Consider the following 8,807-nt stretch of genomic DNA (forward strand, 5'->3'; position numbering starts at 1 on the left):
ATGCAAATATTTGTTTTGTCAAGCTATACAGATTATGAAATGTGAAAGCCAGAGTGGTGATAAAATGTGGAATGTGGAATATAAGGGCTGGGAGGGATCTTTTTTAAAAAATAATTCTGAAAAATGGTTTTTCTTCTATATTTATAATCTTCCCTTCCATTCATCCCCCCAGTCCCAAAAAAAGGAAATGAAAAATTCTCTCCCCATAAACATGCACGGTGAAGCAAAACAAATCCTCAGTCTTTTTTTTTTTTATTTTTATATTTTTTTATTTTTTTAATGTTTAACAATCACTGCCATACAATTGCGATTTTATCCCTCCCCACCCACCCCCCACTACCTCCCTCCCTCCCCACGACTGCATACAATTCTGTATAGATTCTACATAAACTTTCCTATTGAGTATATTTTCACTATAGTCATGCTATGTAGTCAGACTAAGATAAATGAAAGAATCCGTATAACAAATCAGAACATGATACACAAACAGATACACATACACAAACATGATCTGCTACATTATGTGAGTGACTTCCATATTTCTCTCTCTGAGTGTGGAAGGCATTTTGCCTTGAGGTCCACCATTGGGATTTTTTTTTTTTTCAGAAGTTCTTGTGTTATTACAAAAATCTAAGTCTACCAGAAAAAACTCTCACACACTGTGGTTGTTGCTGTGCATAAAGTTCTCCTGGTTCTGCTCCTTTCACTCAGCATCAGGTCATATATGTCCTTCCAGGCCTCTCTGAAGTCTTCTTGTTCATCATTTCTTATGGCACAATAGTACTCCATTACATTCATATACCATAATTTATTCAGCCATTCCCCAATTGATGGACATCCCCCTGACTTCCAGTTTTTGGCAACTACATAGAGTGCTGCTATAAATATTTTTGTACATGTGGGACCCTTTCCCATTTTTATGATCTCTTGGGGATATAGTCCTAGTAGCGATATTGCTGAGTCAAAGGGTATGCACATTTTTGTAGCCCTTTGGGCATAGTTCCAAATTGCTCTCCAGAATGGTTGGATGCGCTCACAGCTCCACCAACAATGAATTAGTGTTCCAACTCTCCCACATCCTCTCCAGCATTTATCATTTTCTTGTTCTGTCATGTTTGCCAATCTTATAGGTGTGATGTGGTACCTCAGAGTTGTTTTGATTTGCATCTCTCTAACCAATAGTGATTTAGAGCATTTTTTCATATGATTATAGATAGCTTTGATTTCTTCCTCTGAAAATTGCCTGTTCATATCCTTTGACCATTTATCAATTGGGGAATGACTTGTATGATTATACATTTGGGTCAGTTCTCTATATATTCTAGAAATGAGGCCTTTATCCCCGAGCTTAGCTGTAAAAATTATACATCCTTCTTGGCACTGGGAGTTCATCAGCCTCTCGTCAAAGTGAGATGGCGGTGTCCTTTTGAGTTTTCTGGACTCACAGTTTTCCCCTGCTTGCTTCGACATCTGGACGTTGGTTTTCCCTACAATGTGTTCCCTATACAAACTGTTCTGGTTCTGCTCACTTTGCTCTCTGTGTGTTTATTGAGGTCTTTCCAGGATCCTCTGAAACTGGCCATTTAGTCATTTCTCAGGACACAATATTCCATCACACTAATACAGCACAATTTGTCCAGCCGCTCCCCAGTAGAAGTGTAGCCCCTTAGATTCCATCTTCAAGCTACCATGAAAAGAGATGCTTTAAGTATCTTGGGATATAGCAATCTTTATCCTCTTCCTTTAATCTCCTGACCTTGGGGTACGTCTTGAATACTGGTCCAGCTATTGAGAAGAATTGTAGAAACCAAAAGGTCAAACCTGGGATGGAGTAACCTTGTAATAGGGAAGATAGGATGTCAGAGCAGGACCTTAGCGGAAATGGTTTAAAGAATGTCAAGTTAGTGGACTAGTCAACAAGCTTGATTAAGCAGCTACTTAGTGCCAGACACTGTGCTGGGGATAGGAGGACAGGCAAAAGACATTCCCTGCCCTGAAGGATCTCCCCGTCTGGTGGGGACCATGACCAATGTCAACCCTCCACAACCATGCCAAGGTAATCAGTAATATCCACACACCTTGTTGGGCTCACCACTTACTGTAACCTGGGTGACCTTGGGCAGGGTACGACACACCAAAGTGGTTCAGAACATCGAATGTCAGAGCTGAGAAGGACTGTGAAGAAACTGAGACCTACAGAGATTTGGGCCAAAATTCCCCAGCTAAGACCTTGATTTCTGGCCTCGCTAATTCTGAGGCCAGAGTTTTTTCCACTTGGCCTGAGAAGCAGAGACGTCCTTCCTCCAAGAACCAGAAACCAAGACTCATGTTCTCTTTGATTAGAAATGGAAGGGAATTCAAGAGAATTCAAATACAAATCCAGCTAAGCCAAAGTGAGGAAAGCAACTCAATAGGCTAAGATTCATAGGGTTCTGACACACACACACACACACACACACACACACACACATGCACACATGCACATACATGCTCACATGTGCATGCACACACATGAGAGTATACCTTGATTTAAGCATCTCCCTATTAGTGAAAAACTGTGTTTTGGAACTTATTCCCAGCCTAGTGCTCATCTAGATGCCAACATTCGTTTTCAGAGTCACTCATTATTTCTCTTTTCCTTTGACAATCTATGTTTCTTTGGTCTTGAGGGGACCCTGATTTGATAGTGTTTCTATTAAATTTTCAATATTCATCTCAACAAAATCTTGACTACCATATTTTCTCCCCCTCTCTCCCCACCCCCCCACAACTCCAAGCATTCTGATTACCCCTACCACCAATCTACCCTCCCTTCTAACATCTCTCCACTTCCCTTAAATGTATCTTCTCTTTTGTCCTGTAGAGCAAGATAAATTTCTATACCCCATTACTGGTATTTCTTATTTCCCAGTTGTGTCCAAGAACAATATTCAACATTTTCTCCTTAAACTTTCGGTTCCAACTTCTCTTCCTTCCTCCCTCCCTACCCATCACCACTCAGAAGGCAAGGAATTGAATATACGCTATACATGTGTAGTTTGGGAAACGACCTCCATAATGTGATTGTGTGTGTGTGTGTCTGTGCGTGTGTGTGTGTATTCATCCTTCATTGCCAAAGAACCGCATGCCATCAGAGAAATGATGACATGACTTGCACTTGACTTTGTTTTGAGTGAGGGAGGGCTGTGCAGGTCACCAGCCTCACTTCTCCTCCAGAGCTATCTGAATGCAGGGACCAGATATTCATCAGGATACGTGGAGATGACCCAGCACGAGGCAATTGGGGTTACGTGACTTACCCAAGGTCACACAGCTAGTGAGTGTGATGCGTCTGAGGTGAAATTTGAACTCACTTCCTCCTGACTCCTTCACTGGTGCTCTATTCTCTAGCTGCCCCTCTTCCATAATAGTCATGTTATGGAACACTAACTCGATTTCCCTCCATCCTATCCTGCCTCCCATGTCTTCTATTCTCTCTTTTGACCTTGTTCCTCCCCAAGTGTTTACTTCTCATTACTCCCTCCACCCATTTCCCTTCCCTTCCATCATCCTCCCATCCTGCTTATCCCCTTCTCCCCTAATTTTCTATGTGGTAAAATAGGATTTTATACCAAATTGAGCATGCATTTATTCCTTCCTTGAGCCAAATGTGATGAGAGCAAGCTTCACTTTTCCCCTCTCACTTCCTCACTTTTCCCCTCCATTGAAAAGGCTTTTCTTGCCTCTTTTATGAGAGATAATTTGCCCCATTCCATTTCTCCCTTTCTCCTTCCTGTATATTTCTCTCCCACTCCTTAATTTTACTTTTTTAGATATGACCTCTTCCTCTTGAACTCACCCTGAGTTCTGTGTGTGTGTGTGTGTGTGTGTCTTTGTAATCCATCCAAGTACCCAGATGCTGAGAAAAGTTTCAAGATTTACAAATATTGTCTTTCCATGTAGGAATGTGAAACGTTCAACTTTAGTAAGGCCCCTATGATTTCTCTTTCCTGTTTATCTTTTCATGCTTCCCCTGATTCTTGTATTTGAAAGTCAAATTTTCTTTTCAGCAAGAGAAATTGAAAGTCCTCTACTTCACTGAAAGACCATGTTCCCCCTAAGGTATTATACTCAGCTTTGCTGGGTAGATGATTCTTGGGTTTAATCCTAGTTCCTTTGACTTCTGGAATATCCTTTCCACGCCCTTCACTCCCTTAACATAGAAAATGGTAGCTCGTGTTATGCTGATGATATTTCCACAGTACTTGAATTGTTTCTTTCTACTTGCCTGCAATATTTTCTCCTTGACCTGCAAACTCTGAATTTAGGCTACAGTGTTCCTAGGAGCTTCTCTTTATCGATCTCTTTCATGACGTGATCCTTAGATTCTTTCCATATGTATTTTGCCCTCTGCTTCTAGAGTATCAGGTCGGTTTTCCTGGATAATGTCATGAAAAAGGATGTCTAGACTCTTTCTTTGACCATGGCTTTCAGGTAGTCCAATAATTTTTAAATTGCCTCTCCCCTATTTATGTTCCAGGTCACTTGTTTTTCCAATGAAATATTTCACAAGGTCTTCTATATTTTCATTGTTTTGGTTTTGTTTTGCGATTTCTTGGCCTCTCATAAAGTCAAGAGCTTCCAACTCTTCCACTCTAATTTTCAAGAATTATTGTTTCAGTGAGCTTTTGAACGTTCTTTTCAGTCTTTCTAATTCTGTGTTGTTGAAGCATTCTTCTCCTCATTGTGTTTCTGAAACTCCTTTGCCAATTGAGTTACCCCGTTTTAAAAGATGCTATTTTTTTTCAGTATTTTGTGTCTCTTTTAGCAAGCTGTTGACTCACTTCTCATGATTTTCTTGCATCTCTATCATTTCTCTTCCCATTTTTTTCTCCACCTCTCTTACTTGATTTTCAAAATCCTTTCTGAGCTCTTCTATGGCCTGAGACCATTGAATATTTATTCTGGATGTTTGGGATGCAGAAGCCTTGACTTTTATGTCTTTCCCTGCTGGTAGGCATTGTTATTCCTCATGCAAACAGATAGGAGAAGATATCTGTTCTCCAGGGATGTCACCTTATAAAAACCCATTTTTCTTCCCTTTTTGAGCCATTTTCCCAAACAGCTACTTGACTTTTGGGTTCTTTCTCAAGAGTAGGCTATACTCTGGGTCCCTGTAAGATCTCAGTTCCTCCAAGGTGGCACAAGCAAGCCTGTGCACTGGTCTGGGATCAAGCAGAAAACTTTTGTGTCCAGAATGTGTGAGTGGTAGAATTTCCTCTCCACAATCACCTCACCTGCAGTTCCACTATGCCAGCAGTGGGGGCTGAGTTTCAGATCAGATCCTCAATTCCCCCAGGAGCTTGAGGTGGGGGCAGGATCCCACTCAGGCCTGAGGTTCAGATCAACTGCTCAGTACCCCCAGAGGCTTTCCAATGCGTTGAGGGCCAGGGTGGAGTGTTGTTGACAAGATCAGGAAAGACCTTTGGGGAAACTGTTCTTTGAGACAGTGCTCATTATCATCTGGAATGGCTTTCCATGCCCCCCAGAAGTAGCTGTCTCCTTGAGACAAACATGGGAATCACAGAAAACAAGGGATATGTAAAATAGATGTCCTCTAGGCTAACAATCTTTAAAGACTGTTAGACTGGCCTAATCCCTGGCACTGGAGATGAGCAGAATGTCACGTAGGCTTGCCGTTTCTGTCTATAAATACCTTAACCCTCAGATCAATGAACGGAATTTGTCTATCTTTTCCCACCTCCTGTGTCTCTTTTCTTCACCACATCACCAAGCCGTGTAGGTATGTGGGTGGTCTGCTACAACGAGTTCTCCTGCAACGGATGCCAGCTGCTGCCTGCCGTGAGCGCCGCAGGCTGTGGGCCCTGCTGCCACAGCCTGGAGTCAGAGCTGTGAAGGGACCCTGCTCCATTCTCAGCCAGCTGAAAAAGCCCTCTCACTGACCTTTGGCACCTGGGGGTTGAGGGATTTGGGCTGTCCCTGGGGATTGTGCCTTCAAGGCCTGCTCCAGCCCTGGTCCAGTGGCCAAGACTGGGCTGTGCTCTGCTCTGATTCTGGTGAGACAGAACTTTCCCATAGGCCTTGCAGGTCACCCTGGGCTGGAAGTCTCCTCGACTCCATCGTTCTGTGGTTTCTGCTGCTCTAGAATTTGTTGAGTCATTCTTGACAGGTATTTTATGGGCTGTAGAGGAAGAGCTAGAGTATGTGTGTTTTTCTACTCTGCCACCTTGCCTCCATCCCCCAACAGTGTTTTTTATCTTTTTTTTCCTTCTAACATGTTTGCCTGTCTAGACATATCATGAATGCCAGGGGTGTCAGTCAGTCAGTTGACCAACTTTTAATAAGCACATACTACATACCAAGTATTGTGATGAACCCTGATGTCAATAGGGTGGTAAAGAAAGATACAGGATAGAGTGAAAGGAGAAATAGGTTTAGGGTAAGATGACCTGGATTTCACCAGCTGCATGACCTTCAGCAAGTCACTCATTTGCCTGGGGTCTCAGTTTTCTTGCCTATAAAATTCTGGGATTAGAGTGTTCCTCTTGTGTGACCTGGTGACTGCTTTTGGCCAATCCTTGAGAGCGCAGCACCAGAAGTCATGAAGACCTGACTTCAAATGCTGTCTCAAGCAATCATTGATAGGTCAGAACCTCACCTTCCTCTTCTGTAAAACAGGGTTAATGAAAGCTCCTACCCCAAAGCCTGCATCTCAGGAGGATCACCGAGGGAAGATGTCATGCAAACCGTTCAGTGTCATGTCAATCGTGGCTGTAATTATAATGATAATTAATCCATCATCATTTCACAATCAATGGAAAACCACCAAGGATCTCGGATCCTTTTCAGAAAACCTGCTGTTTAATGAAAAGCTAACCTTTACATTCTACTTTAATATTTGTGCAAAACACTTTACAAATACTATCTCATACTTTCCTCATAGCCATTCACAAGTTGTGGGTTATTATTATTCCTGTTTTGAAGATGAGAAAAGTGACTTTTGATCCACAAAAATTTAATCAGATGTATCCTGTTCATGAGGTTCCAGAGAGCACCATGCTGGTTCTTGAACATTCTTGATTCAATGTCCCCAAAGTACCTTTAGGATTATCTATTCAAGAATTGTCCCAGGAAACCAAAGTCACCTTCACTGACCTAGAGTTTCAAAATATACATTTGCTTCCCTTGATTTAAAAAATTTTTCGACATTGACTTTCCTCCATTCATAGAGGACATCTCTCCCATTCCTCATGGTCAATAAATGGATACATTGCTGAGTTTGTGACTCTCGGGGTCTGTTGGTACTAAGTCAGTCATACTCAAGAATGGCACTAATCCTTCCTGGATCCTAGTCCCTCTAAGGATAGAAGTCATGTATCTGGACCTAGAACACAGTGTCACTAGATTTAGAGCAAGGACAGCCAGGGTTGAAGTGTAGACTATATCATTTCCTGGCTCTATTTCCCTATGACTCAGTTTCCTCATCTGTAAAAGAGTCCATATGACCCTTCTAGTTGCAGGATTCTCTGTCCTGGGGTGCCTAACTGCTCTGACATGATGGAATAATGCTCCTTCCAGCTTTCAGTATCATGAGTACCCACTGGAGGGAACTGAGCACACATACTTACACCATTCCTCCCTGTCACTTCCTGGAGTTTCCTGAACTCCTGATGCTTGGCAGCTGCTGTTGGCTTCAATATCTCTCTGGCACGTACTCTGCTCTCCAGTCTCCACCCCATCCCTGGGTCATCTGCTCACTTGATCAACATTATTCTTAAAATGTGTAAGTTTGAATTGTAGAAATAAATAAAGGAAGGAACTGCAGATTTGTACATCCCTGAGATTGGGTCAGCAAGCAATTGGAGGAAGAGGGAAGAGCCATGCCTCAGAACTCCAGCCCACCAGCTCTCCTTGTGTCTGAGTAGTTTTGCTGGACCTGCTCCATCAGTCTACTTTTTCTCAGAGTTAACCTCAATGAGCAGTGCATTCCCACTGACTCCATGTTGTGCCAGGTCCCTGCCTTCAGATCCCCATTCTGACCAACTTTGGCACCAATGAAGTGATAGGAGAAGGCACCTGCTCCAGTCCTTTACAAAGGAGGGAGACGTTGGGGGTGATTATTGCCTACGTCAGTCTTGTTGTATAAACTCTTGTTTTTATTCTTCTTTTTCATAAGGGATAGCTCTCTGAAAAAGGAAAAGAAAGGGAAAGGGATACCTTGGGAAATGTCAGGGATGTCAAAACAATCTATATCAATAAATGTTTAAAATGCAATATGGAAAAAATTCTCATATAAAAAAAGAAAAACATGGAGGAGGAGAATCCTGACTTGTGTGAGATGATGATAGATAGACACAGATGGATGGATGGATGGATAGATAAGATAGTTGGCTAGATAGGCAAGAGATGATAGAGATGGAGGAATAGTTCAATGGATGCATAGATGATAGAGATATATAGATGCAAGGGGGTTGATAGAGATGGATGGATGGATAGATGAATAGACAGTCAGAAAACTGATTAAGCTCTCGTCTCTTCTAGGCATTAGGCCAAAGGAAATGCCCCAACACTCCTGAGGAAAGAAAATGGAGTCATCTTGTTTGTTTTGGAGGCTTGGAAATTTGCAGCAAATGGATTAGAATCATTTTTAATTAGGACACTTCCAGATTTGCACAGAAAGAATTTCTTGAAGTGCACAACATGAGAACTGTTAAGTCTCTGTGTGTGCTCAGCGAGCCTTGCTTACCTAGGGACAACACTCCTGAAGTTGAACTGCACAAATCTGGGCCATATCCAAGTTCATGGAG

This window comes from Notamacropus eugenii, chromosome 2 (genome assembly GCF_028372415.1).
Source record: "Notamacropus eugenii isolate mMacEug1 chromosome 2, mMacEug1.pri_v2, whole genome shotgun sequence".
NCBI lineage: Eukaryota > Metazoa > Chordata > Mammalia > Diprotodontia > Macropodidae > Notamacropus > Notamacropus eugenii.